At 36.6% G+C, this 25578-nt stretch overlaps 1 protein-coding gene across 5 annotated transcripts in view; it reads right to left on the reverse strand.

The window, feature by feature from the left end:
* The window catches only part of LOC123875875 (dystroglycan 1), a 125373-nt gene that overhangs the window by 90967 nt on the left and 8828 nt on the right, over positions 1 to 25578 (reverse strand). For 4 of the 5 annotated variants that reach the window (XM_045921939.1, XM_045921937.1, XM_045921938.1 and 1 more), the window contains exon 2: positions 11100 to 11141. The exons of the other annotated variant lie outside the window; for it this stretch is intronic. The gene's annotated coding sequence lies outside the window, so the exon portion shown is untranslated. The remainder of the gene's footprint in view (positions 1 to 11099; positions 11142 to 25578) is intronic. 5 annotated transcript variants of the gene reach the window in all.

A 25578-nucleotide genomic window follows, 5' to 3' on the forward strand; every position in this document is an offset into this window, starting at 1 on the left:
CCAGACAGCCAGGCAGACAGCCAGCCAGACAGACAGACAGCCAGCCAGCCAGCCAGCCAGCCAGCCAGCCAACCAGACAGGCAGACAGACAAAAAAAACTCCTCTCATTCTAAGAGGAAACCAGTTCTAAGTAGTAGGCTGGTGATCGTTTGATGATGATGGTTCTATGTTGTATATAAGTACTTCATCTGCTTATTTTATGGTGTTCTTTTAAAAAAACTTTAAAAGTAATTTTAAATAAGTTTTTATAGACCACGAATAACTTCTTCATGAACAGAAAAAAAATCTAAAACACGGATCTACAAATCACAATTTCAATTTTTTATAAAACGTCTAAGTGCACTGCACGCACCATTAATTCTTTTTGTGTTGAAACTTGAAATCATCCGTTGCTGTAGTCAAGCGTTTGATGAAAGTGTAAAATATCTAAAGGCGGGATTAAATTGTTTACTTAACCATGGCCATTAATAAAAAAATATATCTACTAGGCATAGCATTGAGAATGACAAACAAAAGATATCAATCAGTCCCAGAAGAGAGGTTTAGGTTGGTCCACAATTTCAGAACGTCTTCAACGGTCAGTTACTCCGTCTCATTAAATTAGTTACGATATTATATGAGTTACTAGATGATGATACGAGATACAACTTCGTCCACATGGATTTATGTTTTTTAAAAATCTCAAGCGAACTCATTGATTATGCGGTATTTATCCAGCAAAATCATAAAGCATAGCCTATAATATATCCCTAAATGGGACGCTTTATGAAATAGGTAGATCATGAAGCCTATTTTTATCCCCGACAAAATCGGTTAAACAGATATGCCCTGAAAGCCAGACAGGTAGACAGACAGACAAATACTTTCACATTTATTATATTAGTATTTAGTATGGATTATAGTTTTCGGAAACGAAATTCTAACACATACCTAATATTATATTGAAAACTTGCAAAAGAAATCGGAAAAAGGTACCTACCTACTTATGGTCGTCGTACATCACAAACTCATACAAGGGATACTGAATATTGATCTTGATGATACTTTTCGCTAGTCACATTAATTAAGTAAAATTAATTTTTACAAAACGCAAACGAACTAACCAATATCTTTTTTCAGTACAGTTTCTTGAATTAATCAGTGCAATTACATAAGACGTTATTCATGAAATCGTGAATGAGAGATAGTAAGTTAGATAATTAGCACGGCAGCGCTTATATCATAAAGAGCGCGCATCTAGCGTGTCATTGACCCGGCTCAGTTGCTCGCGATGAAATTGATTCAACTTTAGGCTCCGCACAAACGGGCCACGGGAAACGGGAACGGGCCTTTGATTTCGCTCAGACTTAAGACACTGTTAAAACGAGACAGCGTTCTGACAGACGAGACTGCCGTCTAAGAAAAGTCAAAGTGCGTTCTATAGATTTCAACATCAGTATTCGCGACATGCCAGCAGTAGCGGCCGCTTGCGAGTTAATGTGGCGGCCACTCGCACCTACAGCAGGAGTGTTACATATTGTAGCAGCCACCGAATACTAGTGGCGGCTATCGACTACTCTTGGCAGCCACCAACCACCTTTGTTTGCGAGATACCAAAGGACGTGACGCTCGACAGCGACCGGTGGCTGTGGTTGGTGGCCCGTTTGCGTGAAGCCTAATAATATCAGTACCACGCGCGTCGACCGTCGATGCTCTTTAATTGCCTTAATTGCTAAACCACAATAAAAATTTACTCCCAACTGTGAATGGCCCTCGTTTAGAAGATCAGTGTACTTATTATAGACATTTCCTTTTTCCTTTCCAAGAAATGTCTCTTAAACTTTTTCAAAAGGGATTTCCCTTGGAACTGCTTTTTGTAACCAGCTGTATGTAAGGTATCTTAATTAAGATAAGTTTTATGTAGCATGGTACTTATAGTGTAGTGAAAGAAAAGACCAAGGACAGGAAATTATGGAGAGAGCTACAAAAAGACGAGTGGCTCATAAAATTAACCGAAGAGTAAGCTGTAATTTTACTATCACATGAAACTTCTAAGTAGAATTTGCTTTCAAAACCAGTAGTAGAGATATTGACTTATCATAAGGATTGAGAAACGTTCGAATAATGGATTTAATTAAGATTATGCTTAATGCCAATGCCTACTTAACTAATAGGTTAACGTACAACATACACAGCAAGTTTACAAGTAGGTACATTCGATCAGACTCCATACTATTGAGTATTGATTGATAGGTTGTATTATTCAAATGATAGAGTGTATTAATATGATTCCGCCACAGTTGATTTTAATTGAAATAAGACTTTTACAAGCTCTTAAGAGCCACCAATAATAACCAATCAGTCTGTAGTAACGAAAATTTATTAAGGGTCTGATATTTTATCGAAGCCATGGGTCTAGGAATCAGCTGAGGTTATTACCTACAAGAAACGTACCGCAGGAGCCTAATCATACAGTGAGTAGATAACTGCACTCCGTATATTCATACCGATAAAGTGCTAGTAAAAGATATATAAATACGTGAATGAACTTATCTACAATCTACATTATGAATAGCAAGTTATTAAGGTTCCGTACCTCAAAAGGAAAAACGGAACCCTTATAGGATCACTTTGTTGTCAGTCTGTCGTGTCTTTCAAGTTTATAGGCCACTTCCCGTTGACCTAGAATCATGAAATTTGGCAGGTAGGTAGGTCTTATGGCACAAGTAAAGGAAAAAATCCGAAAACCGTGTATTTGTGGTTACGTCACAAAAAAAAATTAATTCACTAAATCTCATATAGATGATGCAGACCGTTAATAATTTGCAGAGTTCTACATAAAAGTGTTAGGGATATCTTGTACGATGGTACGGAACCCTTCGCACGCGAGTCCGACTCGCACTTGACCGGTTTTTTATCGCAACGCACCTTGTCCGACGCTAACGAGTATGATAGATAGTATCGATCGACATGACTCGCAGCACGGCGTTGATATAGGCGTTAAATTGAACATAGGTACAGTTACAAAACTGCAAACAGTTACATATTATAGTAAAAAACTCTATACTTATTACAATAGTCATGGTCAAGAACAAATCTTATCTCTAACGGTTATCGAGGCAGGTGGAAGCAGATATAGGACCCCTATGGCTATTAAAAAAGCTTATCCTGTAGCACGCATACCAGCCTGACACCCTGACTCATACGAGAATAAAGATCATATAGATATCCCGTATTTCTTTTGCAGCAAACAATGTATGTGACTTGAGTCTTGAATGAATATGCGTTATGCGGAATATTCGGTGTCCTAGAAGAGTCTTCGTGTGGCAGCTCAGCTAAGGTTTTTTATCGCAAAATAGGCTTGCGCTTGACGACAATCAAACCTTATAAAAATAAGTGATAAGTGATAACTGATAAGATTTAGGTTGAAGGCACTTGCCTAGAAAATAATGCCTATTCACACTAAGCGAAAATGAATACTGAAGCTCGTGATGGATCCGATAAAATGTAATCCTAACCCCATCCACAACTTAGTCAATAGATAGAACTAGCTATCAAAGCAGCAGCGCAAATATATTGTGCGAAAATATCACAGACCATAGAACAAAACGTTTAGTCGTATCCAATAGGTTCTCTGCCTAAATGATCGTAATACAAATTAGTTGCAAGCGAGTCGAGTGTGTTCAGTTCAGTAACAGCAACGCACGCGCATCAAAGAACCTAAAATAGCCCCTGACTCACCGACCAAGCCTCGGTGCGTTGGCGGTGAAAAAGAAACGCCATTTTGCTCCGTTCGTAAACCAAAGCGGAACTTACATTGTGATCTTTAAATAAACTGTTAGTCGATTGAGTAACTTGCTAGTATAATATAAAGGTGACAAAGACGACCCTAGTTTGATAGATATTTATATCATCCTTCTTAACAGGGCTCTCTCCGTCACTCGTTTCCACTCGTTTCATACAATCGTAGTTCCAATTTCATTTGAATATTAAGCAAGCAAAGTCCATGAAATTTGGCAGACATATTCTAGAAACTAATATCTGTGTCTGTGGTGTTTTAGATTTTTCTAAAAATATGTAGTTTTAAAATTACAGGGGCTCCAAGATTTGTATGAAAATTTTAAGACCGCGTAACTTTGAAACCGAATATTTTAACAGAAATCTGGAAAACCACAGACATAGATATTAGTTTCTAGAATATGTCTGCAAAATTTCATGGACTTTGGTTGCTTAATATTCAAATGAAATTGGAACTACGATTGTATGAAACGAGTGGAAACGAGTGACGGAGAGAGCCCTCTTAAATGGTGGCGCAAGATTGCAAATAATTATGCAAATAAAAAGTTCTGTGCACTTCACATAACTTTTCACGTCCTTTTTTATGGTGACAATTTCAGCTGTCCTACTCACTTAATAGTAAATGATGATGATCATAAAGATTTCACCTAGCCCAACTTAGAAATTTCTTGTTTGTAGACGTTTGTCATTGGTTGCTATGTAAATACAGCGACTTGAGGTAAGTAGATATAAGTACCAATTAGTGGAAGAAGAAATAATATATCCGGCGGTTGCTACTTGCTTGTCCCGCGAACACTCCTTGTATTCATTAGAAATCACAAGTGAGGAACAGGATTAGATAATACAGGTACTTGATTCCATATTGGGACACCAGTTGGAAATGCCGAGCGTCTAAAATGGAAGAAGCTTCTTTAACGAGGACGCTGCCTTTAAGGACTTCCACCTTAATAAAAACAGATCTTAAACGCGTCCGTCCCTCTTTAACATGATCGATTTGACGCTTTATTAAAAGAGATAGGCTATAATTATACAGGGACATAAAAGTAAATCCCTTTCATTAGTTACTGAAGCGGAGTTGCATTTTTAATTGTTCGAGTCCCACAAAAACGTAATAGAAAGCAGAACAAACTAATGTTGTTCAAAAGAAGCATAGGAATTTTCATTTTCAACAAAAAATAAAATGATGTCGTGCCGTGTCGTTAGCGACTTCCGTAATGTTTTATACGAATACCCGTTTATATAAAGCAACATTATTTAAGCGAACATTGAATTCAGTAGATAAAAGTTAAAAGTATTTTTCCCATTAGCCTTAATGTATTTTTACGTGAACATGCATTACATTTACATGAAGGTAGTTAAATCTATGTCCAATCTGACTGCTAACTTTTCATGGCCCATCTGTTAAACCCTTTTCGACTGAAGGTACAGGAATAGCTTGCTTTTCAAGGAAGGACATACTTTTTGTGCCGGAAAATTAAAGAGTTCACATGGGATTAAGAAATTAAATCCACGCGGCCGAAGTCGCGGGCATCATCTAGTTGCAAAATAAATTGATTACCTATAATCGATTTATAATCATACTTTGATAGCTAAGTAGAAGACGAAGTGTAGCGATGATGTAGTTAAGTATTAGATAAGTAGGCTGTATGGAAACATGAAGATTCCTGTAAGGTAATCTCCTTTGCACATCAGTTAGTTCTTAGATTAGGTTAGTCTTGTCAAATGTGGTTTCTAATAGAATCTTGGACTGTAGTAATAAAATGATGTGATGTTTTGTATAGCGGTAGTTTATGGGGGCTAGAGTTCATTATCATTAAAGAGGATTGTAGTTACTTACTTATAAGCATAACATCTGTTGTACTCCTCAATCTATGCAAATAAATGAAATTAAATGATAATTAGATAAATATCATGATTTTTGTTTATTTTTAAGATGCTGTATGGAAGGCGATCAATGACGTCACAGGGCGTACACGACAAATATTTTTCAATTTTTTAACTTAAAAATAGAGTAATTTTGGCGGAGAAATATTTCTTTCATACAGCGCGGGTAATAATTAATTATGTTAAAAAATTCCAAAAATCTAAATTTTTAAAATTACATTTATTCTAGTCCCATAAACTACCGCTGTACAAAAGATCACATCATTTTATTACTACAGTCCAAGACCCTATTTAAATAATGGCTTTAGATTAATTAAATTGTGTTTTGCATGTAGGATAATGCTAAGACCACCTCTACTGCTTTATATTATAGTCCTGCTGTGTGCCAATTAATTTAGCAAATCGTTTTATCTCTCCTGGAAATATTACAACGTCTTACTACAACAAAAGCAGCAATTGATACAAAAGGCTTATCTAGCTAACGATCAACTAGCATAACTAATAGGTATTATGGTACTTATATAAACTGGCACGCACTGTTTCCCTTATCTGGCACCATCGGGTCGGCGACTTACTACATATCAATGTCAACTGTCTGCTTCTTATACTTTGTAATAATTATACCGTCGTCGCCTGCTGTGGAGACAGATTTATCTCATACTACTGTGCATTAATATCAGTATTCATATTATTTAATTGGATCGACTTTTCTACCCACCATTATAAAATTAAATAGATTATTGTATACATACACGCAAAATCCACAATATATCTAGTCTAATACTGTTACATTAAATATGTTTATTGCTCTAACTTTGGTAAAAATTGGCCAACAAAAAATCGCATCTATATCTTTATTCATATTTCATGGGGGCCAAGCCGATGCCAAAAAAAGCTAGAAACTAAAACTTTCTGCAGTTAAAATTTTGGATATTAGTAAGATCAACTTAGTAAACTTCGTAGAGTAATTTATACAATAAACAGTTTTTCACTTTCAAACTTTAGCTTATTTGACTGTTCGACCGGACGTATCTAACTCCTAAACTACGGTACGGTGGTACGGTGACATGTCTAACAATATTACAATACCCCATATTTTGTAATCATAAATTGAGTATTGTTTGGCGTACCTTTATGTTCCGGTTATTACAATACAGGTGGAGTCGAAGACAAAAGCTTTGTAATGGAGTGTTAGGGATCAACATTTTTGATCATACTTTGTACAATGTACATCTTATCTCATCTGCAGATAGATTATGCCGATCAACATGTCATTATAAAAATTTCATAAAAAGTAGGCTATGTCCGTCCCCGGGATATAAGCTAACCCTGTACCAAATTTCGTCAGAATCGGTTAAACTGTTGGGCCGTGAAAAGGTAGCAGACAGACAGACAGACAGACACACTTTCGCATTTATAATATTAAGTATGGAGTATGGATAGACTACTCCTTTGCAGTGATACGCATCCCTGGTGCGCCCGCGCCGCTTACGGACAAACGCCGACAAAGTGCACGATAGCCAGCAGGCTCACATGCTGTTATGTGAAACCCTGCAAGATCTTTGCTCGTGTAGAGACCATGCAGTAGTAGTTCACATTTAGCGCAATGTCATAGCGTAATAAACTATTGATTTATTTATGAAATTGTAACGAATCACCATCTGACTGCAATCCGAAGTAACATCTCAATCCTTACAATGAACAAACCGGTTAGATATACACGTAAGAAACTAGGAACAACCCAACCATCTTAACAAAATAACAACCTAACAATTCCGGCGAGTTAATAATGGAGCGCGGAAGTTGTGTTTATTCATTTAAAACGTGCCCGCAATAGTTATGTATCTGTTATACGCACAAAGCAATTACGTTAACAGTTATGAATGCATTACGCGAGTGATGATGTCATGGCATTTCTCCCTATCGTCTTCCGTTAGACGTGGAATTGATCGACAGCTTGTAGATCTTTAACAGACGTTAAATATGCATCATATCGTTGGCGCCAGTCTTGTTTGTGAATCAAAGACAGGGGGGAAAAATTATATTCTGTGATACAATTTAGAAGAGTCCAGCTCTTTCATTTTAGCAAGAGCAAAAGTAAATGGCGTGGAATGAAGAGGCTTTTGTCCTGCAGTGGACTACAACATGCTGTAGGTGATGGTACAATTTGGAATACGGTAACAGTGAAGCCTTGGGCCTAGGCCATAGACTGTTGGTTCGTCTACGCATAAATATTATTTTCCATAAATGACAGCCTCTCTGGCGAGCCGAACCCGTTCTTTCATGTAGATTTACGGTATTTAATTAAAAATAATGTATATTCGAGAGTATAGACCAACTATTTCTTGCATGCAGTAATTGCAAGTGACCTCCATGGCAGGTTAAACCTATGTAAATGAGAAGGTAAGGCTAGAATAATCACAGTCGCAACTCACAGCGTTGTAAAATTTACATTTTAGCAAGACACTAGAAATACTTTTCTACCTCAAAAATATTGAAAATAATACTCATCTATCGTAATATCGGGAGTTAAGTGTCCTTATTAAACCACCTTTACATGCCTTTTCCATAATAGTTTGTTAGCTCTATCTTTAAAAACTTGTATGCAACGACCTTCAAGTGTTCTATCTATCGATCTAAATCGTCTAGTCTACCTGGTGCATCGCTTAGCAAGAGCCGGCGCCAAACAAGACTGCGTCGGCGCCGGGTCGCGCATTTTAACATCTACAAACGATAAATCAAGATAATATCACCCACAACACCTTTTCATGACGTCACTGTTTGTGAATTCAGTGTCACATCCACAGTATACAGACAAATAGAGCGAGATTGTAAATAAATAATTTGATAATCGTTTTTTCTCGTAACTTCCGCTTACTATCTCTAGTCAAGTGTGACTCAGTGGATGTGTGCTAGAGCGTATATGGCTCAATTTTTCCTTGTGTGTAGTAGGTAGAGGAAGTGTGGGCTGTGCATGCTGAACGTTGCTGTTAAACCTGTTGATCCTGATAAACCTAAAAAAAACCTGTTGTTCACAGAGGACTAAAAGTGGTGTCATACTTTGAGCAATTTTCCCCACGGAAAAGTAAAGTATCATTTTTTGTGAACTTACCCAACATTAAATTTGCGTCACAGATAAAACACTTCTTTTAATCCTTAATTAGGTAGATCAGGTAAGAATGCCAAATTCGTAACAAGGCAGAACGTTGTTCTTATCCACTAAAGCGTCTGCAAAAAGTAAAAGGACACAAGAAATTCGTATTTCGCCGTCCATTAGACACAATGCTGTAATCTTTATCTTCAGGCCCGATACCATCAAATGTACCCTACATTTGATGGTATCGACTCTCTAAGATTTTCTTGCTTTAGCTAAATGAGAAACACTTAAAACTAGGAATCATTATTTTAATAACATGTTTATAAGAACTTGAGACTACGAGTATGTCTATTGAAAGCACGAGGTACACAGGAGGACTAACTCGACGAATTTAACTATCATTTACTTAGCCAATGTTTTAAATTCAAATTTTTAAACTATAAAGTTATTACTACGGCTTGAAAATAAATGATTCATTTCACTTCAATTTTTTTTTAACTTCTTACTAAGTACAATAAGGCTCAAATATGAAACCTTAAAACCTCAAGAGGATTTGAACAAGTGTTTAGAGTCTTATTTGGATTTGATTTGCTGATGGGCCTACTCAAAAGTCTGAACATACGGAGAAAATAAAAGGTTGATGGCCCTGGAATGGACATATTTCTTGACCGACAGTACCACGTGTTTACAAAGTTAATAAGTCTTATAAAAGAGATCTGTTCTGTTATAAAAATAATGCACACAGCGTTGTTATAGCACTTGGGCTATAAAAAGAATATCCGGTGTTAGATCTCGAAGTATCTGATTTCCACAGCCCTACTCAAGAGGGAGGAAGCCTTTATCAAGGTCTTGGCTCGGAACAAAAACTTGGCGGCTGTAGTGGCGAAAATTAGTCTCGAATCTAGAGCTTTCTAGATCTTTTGATTAGTGTAGAGCGTTTAATGATACTTATAGTATGCAGATAGCCGTCCTTTCGTTGATTGATGTCATCGCAGTTTCCTGTGGGCTGTCACTTGAATGTGGACTTTTTTTGGACGATTGCTTTTGGGAAAACGTTCCAAAACAATAATTCAAGCAAAAACATTCTAAAACAGGTATTGAGTGAGTAGGCAATGTATATCGAAGAACCGATATGTTCCATAGTGGACCTTGACTGCAATTTCACCTGGTGGTGCGTGCTGATGCAGTCTTATATGGTAAGTAGCGGGCTAACATGGAAGGAGTATGGCACTTTTTATTAAACCCAAACCCGTTTGGTTTTTACACGGCATCTTTTCGGATTGCACATGCATATTTAGTAAAAAAAACCGCATGCATATGGAAAGATGGTTTAATTTAATTTGCGGAACTGTGTTTTCATTTTCAAGTACAGACTGTGTTTTCATTTTAAACAATAGGTACATAAATTATGTAGGTACCTATAACGAAGTCACAAATGTTAATTTTAAAAGATTGTAACAATTTAACGTTCTTTCCAAAATTGGGTTGGACTTAATGTAATCGGAAAAATTAGCAGAGCGTAAAACGCTTTGCAAAAGTTGCACGTAGACTGAAACTCGGTTTTGTAGACATTTTCGACGGCTTTACTAGATTACATGAAAGTACCGACGAGGCTTTACTTCTATTAAAATACGTTTATTTACAGTGAGGCAATTTATTATTTTGTTGGGAAAATCTAGCAGACTTAATAAAATTATATTTTTTTCAACGAAAAGTATTGTTTGTTCTGTATAGTTCAGTAATAAAAAAATTGTAACGGTACGGAGCTTTTTTTTAAAATTATGTTGGACTTTTATGTAATCAGAAAAATCACTCAAACGTCAAATAACTTCGAAAGTCTTTTTTCAATTCCGATACAAGATACTCGTTGCTCTTGAATGCGATCTCACCTTGTGGCAAGTGATGATGCAGTCTTGGTGGAAGCTGGCTAATTTGAAAGGGGTATTGCAGTTTTATTAAACTCATATGATTTTCCTTATCGGTTTCTGCAAGGCATCTTACCATGTAGGTCGCTTGGCGGCACGGCTTTGCCGAAAGGGTTGTTCTAGCTACGACCGAAGCCTCCCACTAGACAAAAAGTTTCACATAGACTGAAATTTGAATCATAACAAAGATTTCAGAGCTGCCACTTGTATTTAAAGTCCGTTTATTTCAGTGAGGCCACTTCTCCTTATACATGTTGCTTTTAGAGAAACAATTTCAAGTTTAAAGTACGAATAGCGTGATATGCCACATTATTTTGATTTTGCCTGCGTGCAAGCGTTTTAGAGTTCTTTATATTTCGATAAGTAGCTACTACGAATTTTTATATGGTTACATTAAACAGAAACGTGTTTCTTACCTTAATAATATTTCAAGCTTACTTCTGCGTATAATAATTGACCTGAAACAAAACAAAAATCATGCGGTTTTATTCAGAATCAAAAAGTGCTTTAAACTTGCTATTTAAGTACATTTTGTTATTATTTAATGCTCTTTGTATTACATCTCAGAGTCTTTAATGTAACTTTTTAACGTTAACTTTGTAAGGACGGGAAATGGACGGAAAAATGGTCGCTATTTTCGCGACCATATTCACTTACAGGTCTATGTTAACGTAGTCACGTTCCCAAATTGCGTTATCCCATGGTTTCTCTATAGATACATATAGATGGTTATCCCTAAACTAATCAGCAAATCGCAAAATTGTTACAAAAAATAGCTTTTTTCGAAAAAATGCAGAATCAAAATTATAGGTATGATTATTATTATTAGCAAACGTTCATATTATCATACGCGCAGTATGTCATACTTATGACATGTACATGAATACATATACTTACTATTAGCATTAGCATGTATGTGAGGCGACCTTGAAGTTTTTACCCATCCTAAAACCGCCCAACGCGCCTATAAAGAAGTTTTCACTTAAAAACTCAATCCAATGTCTGCCATCTATTTTCATACATTCCAATACCCACATAAGGCATATTTAATGTCATGACACCATAAAGGGTATTAGTAGGTCGGTCAGGTCACCGGTAGCCCTATAGGCTGATATATACCAACCATTAGCCTGAAGGTAGTAAAGTTTAAACGGGACCTTTGGCATTCTCGATTGGCACGCACGCCTTTCATTGCGCTAAAGTTTTATGGATCAGCGGAGGGTTGTAACCTGAAGGGAGTCACGTGATCATACTTTGAGAATAATATTTTTCGCAGCGTTCATAGAAAGAAACTAGAGTTCTAATTAGTTTTGAAGAGCTCTAGACAGTTTTAATTGAAGTTGCAGCTTAGTAACCGAGACAGAGAGACGAAACGGTCATGTATTTCTGTGGTTGAAAGAAAAATAATATGACCAAATGATGCCCGCGACTTCATCAGGATACAGGTTTTTTAAACATCGCACGGGAACTCTTTGATGTTCCGGGATAGAAGTAGCCAATGTGTTTCCAGGGTATAAACTACCTCCATTCCCAGCCAAATCAGAAGAATTTTTCTAAGAATATTCCTTTTCCCCTCCAATTAAGCGTAAAGTTTGTGCCAGGAGTGGGTACGACAATAATGCAACAGGTGGGGTTTGAACCGCCGACCTTTCGGAATTCAGTCCGCTCCTCAACCGTTGAGCTATCGAGGCTCTAGAATAATATTAATAGGATGGGATTAGAATTAGGACTGTAATAGTAGTTAGGTTAGCAACATGGTGTCACTGAAAAGGGTATTAATATAATATAATGAAATATTAGGTATATTACTGTTGAAAAAATCAAAATTACACTCACTTGTCATACCACAATTTTTTTTTTACATGAAATACACTTAGTTTATAATTAGATTCTTGATAAGCTTAAAATTACGTAAAATTAAGGTAAATTTAAGTTTTTTAGGTACAACATAAACCTATGTTTAAAAAAAACCTTTGTGATTAACTGCGTTAAAAAGTCCCTAAAAGCATGTTTCAAATCTGAACTTTAATCATTACAATGTTTAGTGGATTTTGCATTTTCGTACAATGTTACCCCATGTACTTTAGTTAACAAAAGCCAATTTTGTCGCACGCAATACTTAGGGACTAGGTACCTACATCAGAACAACGAGTTTTGTAAGAGACACGCATACAAATACAACTTACAGGCTAGTTCATACAAATATAGTCAGAATTCAAAGGAGGTACGCACAAAGGGCCTGGGGAAATATTTTGCCCTCTACCTTGCATCACGCTGAGTGCTCCGAGGTGCGAAGTCAAAGTGTTCACTGGATAAGTTATGATTATAAATGATGCAGGCGGCTGGCGCTAGCTGCTAGACATTTTATGATACCCTGGTACATGAAAATGGTTTTGACTGAAATATTTTCTGTATATTGCGTAAAACCTTATCTTGAATTGAAAATAGCTGTGGGGTTATAGGTACGTGTGTACACTGATATTTGAGGTAGTTTGTAGCACGCAATTGCTTTGGTTAACAATACTGAACAGACTTTTTAATTGGATCGATGAGTCAAATTAGTATCGGCTTTGAGTAACGAGTAGTTAGAAGTAGAGGCCCAATTGAGATATTTGTGGTTGGAATTCGAAAATCATTTATTATATTACCAAAACCTAAACACTCATTTTAAAATTTTCCGTCTGTTTGACCGAGGTACAAATCTTCGACATTGATTTTGACAAGTAGTAGAATATGAGGGGTGATCTAGTTTTTTTTCATTCCGCAAAAACAAAGAATTTTTATACAAGTGTAAATTAAAAATTTATAACATCCGATCCCCGACAATTGAAGGTTACAGTAACTAGAAAAGAGCTGATAACTTTCAAACGGCTGAACTGATTTTCTTGGATTATATCTAAGAACACTCTAAATGAAGCCACCTTTCAAACAAAAAAAACTAAATTAAAATCGGTTCATTAGTTTAGGAGCTACGATGCCACAGACAGATACACACGTCAAACTTATAACACCCCTCTTTTTGGGTCGGGGGTTAAAAACGAAGTCGTTGTAATAGCTAGTTATAGATAAGTATGTAAGTTTACACATATTCAACACATTTGGAAATTATCGTAAATTAAACACACCAGTAGCGGCATGTTTGACTATAAACTAAACGTTAGCAACGGAACGGAGTGCGTGTAATTAGAGAATGGATATAGGTAAGTGTTATATGGAGCCTCTAATTACAAGCTGTAAGCAGGATTGTTTCGGAATTCGAGACTTAGTTGCCAAGTTTACGAGACGGTAAACACGACTTGAGTATTAGCGGACACCTATCTACTTACGCTTATAATATCAACTTTAAATTAAAAATCCTTTTTAGTAACTAAACTCCTTTTTAGTAAACTAGATGATGCTCGCGACTCCATCTGCGTGGATTTGGGTTTTTAAAAATCCCGTGGGAACTCTGCTTTTCCGGGATAAAAAATTACCGAAGTCAATTTCCGGGGCGTAAGATACCTCTGTACCAGATATAAATCGGTTAAACGGATAGACCCTTACGAATCCCGTATAAACTCTTAGATTTTCCGGGATAAAAAGTAGCCTATGTCCGTCCCCGGGATGTAAGCTAACTCAGTACCTAAAATCGGTCCAGCGGTTGAACCGTGAAAACGTAGCAGACAGTATGGATTCAGTTTTACAGAAACGGGTCTGACACTCGTAGAATACAATTTACAGAAACCTAGGTTATAGATTTCTAGGTGAATTTAATAGGAGGTACTTTCTACTTAGTCAAATCCATAGCCATACTACTTTCATACCATCAATGCGAAAGTGTGTCTGTCTCTATCTGTGTGCTAGTTTTTCACGGCCCGACTGTTTAATTTGGCACAAAGATAGCTTGCATCCTGGAGATGGACATAGACTACTTTTATCCCGGAAAATCAGAGAGGTCCTACGGGATTTTCGAAAATCTTAATACGCGGGACGATGGCGCGGTACCAGTAACTTGGGAAAATCTCTGCTTTGGAAAACGAAATACGAATCTAGTACGAAATAGGTAAATTACTTTAGACAAACAATCTGATTATCCAATTAATTAATACCGTGTAGCCAGATGTGACACGTTGCCCTGTAATACAATCTGCATAGATTACAATTGAGTTACGCGGATAATTGTAATAATTAATTAACATTAGAAACAAGATGACCCATTTTAATTAACTGTAGACGAGATTCGAGGCGAAGTTATAATATCGGTCATAATTCTTTAAATAATCATTATGGTCGAGATAGAGAAATTGATTAATTATATTTTTATGATTAAAGCAGTTTAGGTGAATCAAAAAATAGATATGTTTATTATCTCGTATTTAAATTCATTTTAATTTAAAATACTCGAGCGAGACGTCGCGTAGGCGTAAAAGTATGGGGCCATCATAAGTTTATCTCTCCTCTAATGACGATACCCAGATTCAGTAGGTAGGATGTTCCCGAATTAATAAAGCAACATTTGATCGATAGATCATTACTATACGATCGATCTTTCAACGTTGAACATTGATATAGGTTTAAAATAGATTAATGACGTTGAATGAAGACCACTTTTAGATAAATAGGTAAAGACTATCTTTATAAGTATGATTTTTATTCCAAGATTCATCCTCGTCATGATCAACCCATCACCAGTCTGTTACTAGGAACGGATCACCTCTCGGAATGAGAACGGTTTAGACTAAGCCACTGGCCTTATGCGAATTGGCATACTTCACACATCTTTGAGAACATTATGGAGAAGCATGCAGGTTTCCTAAAGTTGTTTTCCTTCATCGTTACAGCAAGTGATATTTAATTGCTGAACACGCATGTATATAGCTCCGAAGTTAGAGGAGCGTGTCAGGGATCGAACCGCCGACCTCCCGAATAGAAGGATCTAAGATTGAAGGCTATCAAATATGCCGTTTAAATACCTAATAACCAGAATCTGGTTCAATGGTTTGAAAAAGGATGAAGTCTATAGTTTAGATATTCTGTAGTCTACAGATTGTGGTTGCTCAAACGCTCACGTCCGTGTCATGTAAATCGGAGCCTAACTTATACGGAATATGCATATATGCAATCAGTATGCAGATTGGCGAGAGGAAGTTTGATCACCTTTTTAGCTGAAACCCTAAAAAACAAAACAAAACGGATTCTGTGTAAATTTCGTGGTACGATCACGCAAGTCGCGACCTTAAAGACGTAAAGTGGAATTTTTATTCAAGAAAACCTTTGCAAGAATGTGTTAGCAAGAACAAATTTACGTACGAAGGCCCAGTGCACACAACGCAACTTAAAAAAATATGTAACTGCAACTCAAGTTACTTTTCAGTTTCATGCCTGTATTTTCTTATATGAAAACACATAATATGTTGCAACTAGTTTGAGACGCGTTTGAAACGCAACACTAATTGGTTGCATTGAAACAGTCTTGCGGTAATTTCATACAATTTGGCGCGCTTTATCAAAACGAATGAACTAAAATCCTATTCTGACTTCTGAGAGAGTTTCATCACAGAACAATTGCACCGTGTGCCGATCACGGTTTCAAAATCAAAGCCATTTATAGAAAATAGGTAGGTACCATTGTACACTTTTTGATTGTCAACTGTTGTATGTATATATTATGAAGGTGATAAATAATAAACAATTAAATAAACTTAAAACTAAAACTACGAGGATTCCAAACGCGCCCTAGTCTAAGTCTTGTTTCGTTCTTAGATAGTTTTTGGTGCAGTTGCGTTGCGCCGTCTGTTTTGGGCCTTAGTAAAACAAACAGAAAATGTTTAAAGAGCATATATGGCACAGCAAAATAATATTTTTACTTGCAGAGTCGTAGTTAGGTGCTGTTAGTCAAGTTTGCACGCCAAGATTAGTGCAAGTTTGTGAAACATAATGGCTTTTTAGTTTTCACTGGTGGGCAGTTTCGTTCTTATTAGATAGTAAATATTTGTTGCAGTCGCGTTGCGCCGTCTGTTTTGGGCCTTAGTAAAACAAACAGAAAATGTTTAAAGAGCATGTATGACACAGCAAAAGAATATTTTTACTTGTAGAGACGTAGTTAGGTACTGTAAGTCAAGTTTGCACGCCAAGATTAGTGGAAGTTTGTGAATCAGAAAGGCTTTTTAGTAAATTTCACCGGCAGGCGGTTCCGTTCTGATTAGATCGTATCTGGCAACGTAACTGGGTCACACAATGCCTACTGTTTGAACACGCGATATCAGAGCAAACTTTGTGCAGTGTCTTATAGACTAAGGTCCGGGTATACCAATGGAGTGGAATGGAGTCGAGTCTTTTTTGATCACCTTTATGTATATAGACATACAGTTCAAATTAGTACATATATAGAAAACAAATCAAGGTTTTCAATTCAGGGCTCGCCGTGTATAGCCGTCGATGATACCTTAGTCTGAACGGATTACATTGAACGTCTGTAATGTTCCTGCGCTGATATCGGTTGCGTACTGTCTATGTACTAATACTCATTGTGTGCTCTTAGAATCAGTAGCAGACTAGCTCATACCTAGACCTTACAAGAGACCTATGTTCAGCAGTAGACGTATTGTTTGATGACGATGAAGAGACACTTTCAACTTCTATCTACTAAATAATTTATTAATTTGGCTCTTGTACTATAAGCACTTGGTTTATATCTTATCCACATTCAACGTTTATATTGTTCTCTTCGTATAATCCCGTTCCCCGTCTTCCTCATAAGTAAATTACATAATATGAATTGGATTTATGTGATTTGTATTATAATACATGTTTGTATTTACGTTCTCATTGACTTATATTATTCTGGAGGCGTTCAATGTTTATTACGTCACGTTTTATAGGATTTTTAGTCATTCGCTGCGAATTAATTTGACCTTTATCCTTATTTTTCATGGCGTGTATCTACCCTATTTATATTATGATCTATATTTTTGGTTGCCCCAAATAAATACTTAATTACGTACTTAATTAATAATTGATTATTAATGTACTTTTTTTCATAGGCTTCGAGGAGGAGGACAAATCCCTACGGACTTCTGCCTGTCGACAGAGTATGTCCGACGGCCATGGACTAAAACTAACTCCCCCTCTAGCTCTGCGAGATCAGCACGGATCTGTATTAAGTACAATTACTTCGTGCTGATCCTCAGTCGTTCTCTCTCCTTTTTTCTGCATTTGCATTGCATTACATTGCATGCGATTTGTTTTAAAATCGGTTGAAATACCTAGTGAACCTTGTCGCCAACGTACTGTGGCCATTTACTAAAGTAACACGTTGCGTAGGATGCCCTTCGGCTTGGTGTCAAATGGCCGAGAATCGGGCACAGTGGCGCATAAAAGGCGCTATGAAAGGGATCCAGCAATATCAAGTAAAGAACAAGTAGGTACAACACCTCGTTTGGGTAACAAGACTTGCTCGAACGAAGCCTATGAAATACTAAACTCTGACAAAAGTGAACCCTAGTTAAAGTATAACTAAGGAATAATTCCAACGTGTAAGTATAGACGACATATTATGTTGAATGTGCAAAACGAGTATTATTATAGTGTAGATGTGTGTGTGTCTGTATCATCATCTCAGTTATTATAAACCTATAACTGGCCCAATCCTGAACACGGGAATAAGAAGAGTTTAGTGTATCCATTCTTCTTTGGAAGGAAGGATAAGATTCGAAATGCAGAGATCCGCAGGACAATTGTTATAGCTCAAACCATAAGCAAGTTGAAGTGGCAATGGGCAGGCAATGCATGTCGGAGGAGCGCCGACCGGTGGAGCCGTAAAGTTCTAGAGCGAAGACCGCGAACAAGGTAACACAGTTCCAGCAAGATGGACCGACGATATAAAGAAGGTGGCAGGAAGTGGATGGTTGAGGAAGGGCCTATATTCAGCAGTGGACGTCCGCAGGTTAAAATGATGATGATGATGATGATGATGAAATTAATTTTAGTTCGGAATCTGTACAGGCTATCTTTTTGGTGCTGCCGTCTGCCATAAATATTCTCATTAGATCTTTTCCATCTTTATTAAAGGGTTTCTATGTTCCTAATAGACTCAAGGCTTTAACATAAACAAGTCAAGCTAGATTATAACTTTATGACTAATTTATGTACTTAATTTCACATAGCATTTATGAAAGCGCAGATTAAGTACCTACATAATTATTTATACAGGTATAAAATTTCTCAACTTTCCGATGTCGCAGTTACTTGCAGCTTACTAAAAATAATTAATTTGACCTCATTTTATGGAGGTGGTCTATTGCATAATCAAAATGTCATCATAATCAGCTTATCGGTAAGTATCGAAAACATTCGAACCCTTTCGAGTCCCGTACAATACAGTCTGCATCAACCGCAAACCAATACTTATTGGATAGGTATTTCATATTGCGTACCAAAACTATTTTGGCACGTGCCACTTACAAGACATATTTACAATAGCTACAATAGCTATAATATATCAATGGACACGTGCTGAGGTTCGCTAACCTTGTACGTATATTGTTAGTTGCTATTAATCGGGCGAAATACATAGTAAGTACTTACAATATACAGGGTGTTTGGTAATTAGTATATAATGACGACACGTACCCATGCTACTTTGATCTGATAAATACAATGCTGAAGTAAAATGACGAAATAAAATTATAAAAAATTTCATACAAAATTTAAAAAAAAAATTATGTCAAAATTTTATTTCGTCATTTTACTTCAGCATTGTACTTATCAGATCAAAGTAGCATGGGTACGTGTCGTCATTATATACTAATTACCAAACACCCTGTATTTACGTAAAATTTGACATTTATTACATTATGGATGTAAAACGACCATAAACCGTTTGAGGATTAGTTTGAATTATAGACTCCAAACACGACATGAAATAATAGGTATAATTTGGTGTTTTGATAAATCAGCGAGCTATGAAGAGAGCTATGCTGAGTTTCTCTGCGTGATCAAATCAGAAATGAGATCTGTAACAGAGTTATAGTATCTAACCGAAATCGAGCTCGACGTGTTGCGAAGCCGAAGTGTTAATGGGTGGGGCACATAGCTCGAAAAACTGATAGACATTGGAGTCCCTCAGGATGTTATACTGGCGAGATCGCAAAGCGTAAAGTTGGCAGAACTTCCTCTAGGTCGAGAGACGACATCAAACAATCGTACGGAGCTACTGGATTCAGGCAGCGCAAGATCGTGGCCTGTGGAAATCTCTGCAAAAGAATACTTATCGGTTGACGATGATGATAATTTTAATAGCTCTATAATCGATAGTTACTTTTACTGAGGTCCTTGTGTCTTGTACATCGTTCTGCCTAACATTTAAAACTTAATATTGTGTGCTGTTCTAAAGAAGACGCTCCTTCATTATCTTTAATCGCCTTTACTTCAATAGCGCAGAGCGCTCTTGTCAATCCCGCTAGACTCTAGAGAATAAATAAAATCTAGAAGATTGAGAAAATTATGTAAAAATTCTTTGTGCATTTTATATTTAAGCTGTGTTATGATAAGCCCGCTCTATACTCAAACTGCGATCGCGCGGGTAGATTTCGCGGCGTCCGATATCTTTGTTGTCCTCAACAAAGGGACTGACTAAAACTGTCTGCGAAAAATTGAGAGTGTAGACTAAAAAGAGGTCATAACAATCATTATTAATTAATTATGTCACGCAGAGTTCACGCGCAAATCGCGGACAAGTTCACGGCCGCGATAATACCCGAATGTTAGTACCTAGATATACTACGAGTTGAGAGACCGCGAACTCGCCTAGATTTAGGAGATGGACATTTAATCCCAGAAAATCAAAGAGTTCCCACGGGGCTTTTAAAACCTAAAAACTTGAGTCTTTGACGCCAATGATATGAATAAGATAAAATGACCATCACTCCACTGTTATGATAGGAATGGCCAAAGATCGATGTTAGGTTATGCCCGTTATGCTGATGGCATTTCGTTAGATAAAACCTGCCAATAATAATTACAGTTCTGTTTAAACACTTATCCGGTTTAGATAATGGCAAGAATTTCGAGTAAAAATAATATTTTTGTGTCCTTTACTAAGTAGTAGTTGTTTTTTTAAAACTGTTTTATATGACCTCAAGGCTCAATGCCATTTGGCGATATCATAATATGGAGGTAGCCACTGACTCATCCACTGCGTGTGGCCCGTCAGAACGTTTGTTTAACTTACACTACGATAACCAAAATTCTGTTTTCAAAATACTTGTCCCAATGCATCACGCACATTTCAAAAGGTTTTTCAATCTTGATTTCAAACGTCATTAAAAGGTTCTTAGATGATTAAAGGAAACCAAAAGCAACCCAGTGCACATAATGTAGAGAGTATTCCACGTGTCTAAAATAATGATTTTTCAATATGTCGGTTCAGATTGTTGTCACAAACGCCATCTGCGAATCTCTGGCGAAGTTCATTTGAATACTAGGAAACTAGTTTAACCTATAGTGCGTCTCATCGAATAGTACCTATGGCGTTATGTTGGCTCCCCTGTCTGTCCTTGGCATGATATTTGCATAAGAAGACGCAGATTTTGTTTATTTTCATTTGATTTTCCTGAATGAATGAAATGAAAATCAAATGAAAATAAACAAAATCTGCGTCTTCTCATGCCAATATGGTGCCAATGACCACCCAACAGACAGGGGAGCCAACATAACGCCATAGGTACTATCCGATGAAACGCACTATAATCAACTTACTTTATATATTCAATCTATCTATGATAAGTTACTTTGCAACGTTTACTGTCTAAACCTATTCTCAAAATTTTTATGGTATTTTTAATTTCGATGTTCAATTTATCAATAGGTCTATTAATAAATTGAATATCGAAACCCGAGTACTTAACATGATTTCCTAACTGCTTATAATAATCATCACAATGTCCTGTTTTATAAAGCTAAGAGATGGTGACTTCAACTTAACTCATCTCCCAATAAACCAAACCGCTAAGGGCCTTCACAAATATTTAGATACGATATAAACATTGATAAAATTGTATTCAAATGCAAAATAAAATCTGACTCATTATTTTGTACTTTTACTCGTAGCTTTTAGAATACCAATTTGTATATTTTGAATTTTAAATTAGTCAGAAGTGGGATGATATCTGTTTATTTAAAGGGCGAAAAACTTTCTTGGTAAAAGAAGTTGTTTGGAGTGTGGAACGAAATGGTGGTAAGTTAGGTAGAATAGGAATTTACTAGCACAGAACTTTCTACCTAATACCTAGCATAGCGCCATCTAGCGCAGAGTAAGGTATGTTATTACATACCTACAAAGGTTCGATAAAGCCATCTGGACTCTCGTCAGATCAATCGTGCTGTAAGTGCGACCCGAACTAGCCTACGTAGTTAGGGCTCTATATTGAAGGCTCATCGTAGTGGTCATTTATCACAAGATCAAAGGCGTCCGCGTCAGATTACTTACTGTAATGTCTATACTGTGGCGAAAATCATAATACATCCGAATCCTGCACTTCGGAAAAGTTTATTAACCCCCGACCCAAAAAGAGGGGTGTTATAAGTTTGACCTGTGTATCTGTGTATCTGTGTGTCTGTGTATCTGTGTGTCTGTGTATCTGTGTATCTGTGTATCTGTGTATCTGTCTGTGGCATCGTAGCGCCTAAACGAATGAACCGATTTTAATTTAGTTTTTTTTGTTTGAAAGGTGGCTTGATCGAGAGTGTTCTTAGCTATAATCTAAAAAAATTGGTTCAGCCGTTTAAGAGTTATCAGCTCTTTTCTAGTTTTCTTGTAGAAAAGAAGGTTAGATAACCGTTAGGTTCATAATATTATGTCAATAGACAAATGTCAAGCTGTCAAGATGGACGTTGCCTAAATACATAATTATTTATTTGAAAATGATGTTTTGGAAAACTCAAATACTTTGGATCGTCAGGGGTGTTATAAATTTTTAATTTACACTTGTTTGAATAGTTTTATACACTCATTCTAACTCTCGTATCAGTTCGTTATTACCACAAATTGTACACGAATAAAACAACATGAACTGATTTGAGTCAATGTTAAGCACATGTGCTGGGCCACTGCAGGATTGTATGATGTAGAGAAAAAAAATGGTATCATAAAAATACGAAGAGAATTACTTAAATTAAAACATAGAGTGGCTTTGTAGTTTGTAATGCTACCTAATCTAATCTAATTATTTAAAACCTTGATCAAATAAAACGCACGAAGATGCGATGTGTCTACTGTCTAGTGCCCCTCCTAGAAGTTGTAATATGTGTATTAAATAATGAAAAAGCACACACAGCGCTCGTAGGCGAAAATCTATTATTATAGAGCGTACTTTATCTTTTCTCAGCCAAACTCAGTTTACTTAAAGTCAAAACTAGAAAGATTTATGCGAGAAATATAAATCTATCTCGTTTTAATTGTCTTTGGTCTGAGAAAAGTCAAAGTACGCAAAAGACGTACGTGTGGTCAAGCGCTTGCCTATAGTGAATTAAAAAAAAAAAAGAGATCTCAGGCGCAGAAGCCGCGCTGCTGTCGTTTATTATAAGTACATTCAAGAAAAGAATGTGTGAAAGCAACGTCGGACATTGCTATGGTCGTCAACCATGTGCATATGGTGTGCGGACCATGCTTTACGCTTTCCTTACTACTTACCTAATTATTAATAGTTATTAATATTGTTGACATTCTCTTCATTTATTTTATCATGCAACCAGCTGTTGACAATAATTGACAATACAGAAAAAGCCAATGAGCCAAATTTAATTAGGTTCTAACTTGTCTGATTGTGCTCTCTATCTATGTTATATGAAATACATATCTTCGTTATGATATAAAAAGCTCATCTGATGGCCTGTGCACCAGACACCGAGTGCGGGTAGTGAAAATAAAATTAGTTGTATTTTATTGCGTACTTATATACAAAACTATAAAATGCTTTCCAACAGAAATTATGGATCAATTATTATATTTACTTACCTACTTAAATTCAAATTGTGGCTCTTATGGGAGGCCAACATTCTACTACCGCTGCGCCGCCGGTTCGGAAAGCAGATTTAACTAAAAAAGGCTAGCATTGATCAAAGAGATTGATCATTCTTAAAAACCGCCGATTTACCGCATACAATTTATAATATTTAATTGATAGGTCACAATCTTATCGAATAGATGCTATGTTTATTTTCGTCGCTTGCTCTTAGACTACCCATTTAATGACCACCAAGCCACCAAGCAACGCTACTAAAGCCCCGGCGAATATTTGTGAAGTTTACGAGATAAAACTTTGTAGGCTTGAGTTTTCCAGTTCCAGACTAGAATGGGACCACTGGGCGACATGAAAACAAGTTTTAATTAGATATTCTTGATTCTATTTGACTTGAGAGAGCTTAATGGACAATTTCGTTTTAAGACATGTTTTTAATTAAACACTAAAGAATACTTTCATGGTACTAGTTAAAAGTAGGCTTCAATTTCTGTGAATAAATGGGATCCACTGGGAAACATTATAATTTCTGTGCTTACGTTAGTATTTGTATATATCTAATTCAATAACAATAAGTCCCTGCTGCAGAATCTCGTCAACCGCAATAGGTAGTGTGTTGAAATTTACATAGAGTGTGTATCTATTGCCGCTATACAATTTATACCTGTACCTACATATGATTACATTACAATTTTTGTATTATAGGGGAGATTACATTATAACAATATTGGAACCCCGTTGGGGCAGAGCATGACTTTTTTACTTATAACAGGCTGGGCAGAAAAAGTAAGAACGATAAATACAAACTGAAAATTGTTTCCACTTCACATAAAGTCTGAGCCTTAAGACCTAGAAAGTCAATATGTTTGTAGAGTTTCGTTCTTTCAGTAAGTAAACACTCCATTAAGGAGGGATTTCTCGCAACACGATCCCTAAGCGGATAGAAAGGGTTAAATGTGTTTAAAGCGCGCTAAGCCTACGCAGGCTTCATGTGCAGTCCACAGACGGCGGGGATTAGGAAATATAGTGGACTACATTTATTTGCGGCTTCACCTGATTAAGTTAATACAGCCTATAGGCGGTATATCTGCGTCTCGTCGAGGAACACATAAACAATAAAAGGAAAAGCTGATTCTATATCAACGCACAGCTTAAACTACTGGACGGATCGAATTGAAAAGCGTGTAGCTGTAGATCATATTATGGCGTAGATATTCGCTAAGAAAGGATTTTTGAGAATTCAGCCCCTAAGGGGGTAAAATAGTCGTTTAAAATTTGTGTAGTCCATGCGTATGAAGTCGCGAGCATCACTTAGTTGCGAAATATTCAGCTAATGATTCTGCTTGTCAAATAGGGCATATTAGGTATACCACTCTCCCCCTCAGGATCAATTCCACAAGAAGTGACAAAGCAGCTTATAGTCAATTCAAGGTGGTAGGTAGACTACCAGATGGTACCATCAAGAGGAAATTACTATACAGGTAGTCCAAAAGTATAGATATGGTATAATGGTATATATGCAATAGTTAATAATCACAGAACTACTTAAATACGAGTTAAATCTCTACTTACCTAATGACAGAAGTAAAACAGATGCGCAGAACTGAAACGTTTCGTTTTATACGCCCAATTCGACGTCAATATTTTATGCTCGTTTTTTCCCATGAATTTCAGAATACAAAACCAACATGCACATAATTATTTAACCGAAAGCACCCATAAAGTCACAAATGTAGAATCCAGATGCAGTTTGGGCTGACGAATCGGGCTCGTTTTAATATATGACGCAGTTCCTGGTGACATCTTTAGTGCCAACTGAGGAAAAGATACGAAAGATACTGTCATAATAAAAGTGTATTTATTGAGTGGCCAATGGGTACTTAACCAACTAAGTAAT

Source organism: Maniola jurtina, chromosome 20 (genome assembly GCF_905333055.1).
Source record: "Maniola jurtina chromosome 20, ilManJurt1.1, whole genome shotgun sequence".
In the NCBI taxonomy this organism is placed as follows: Eukaryota; Metazoa; Arthropoda; class Insecta; order Lepidoptera; family Nymphalidae; genus Maniola; species Maniola jurtina.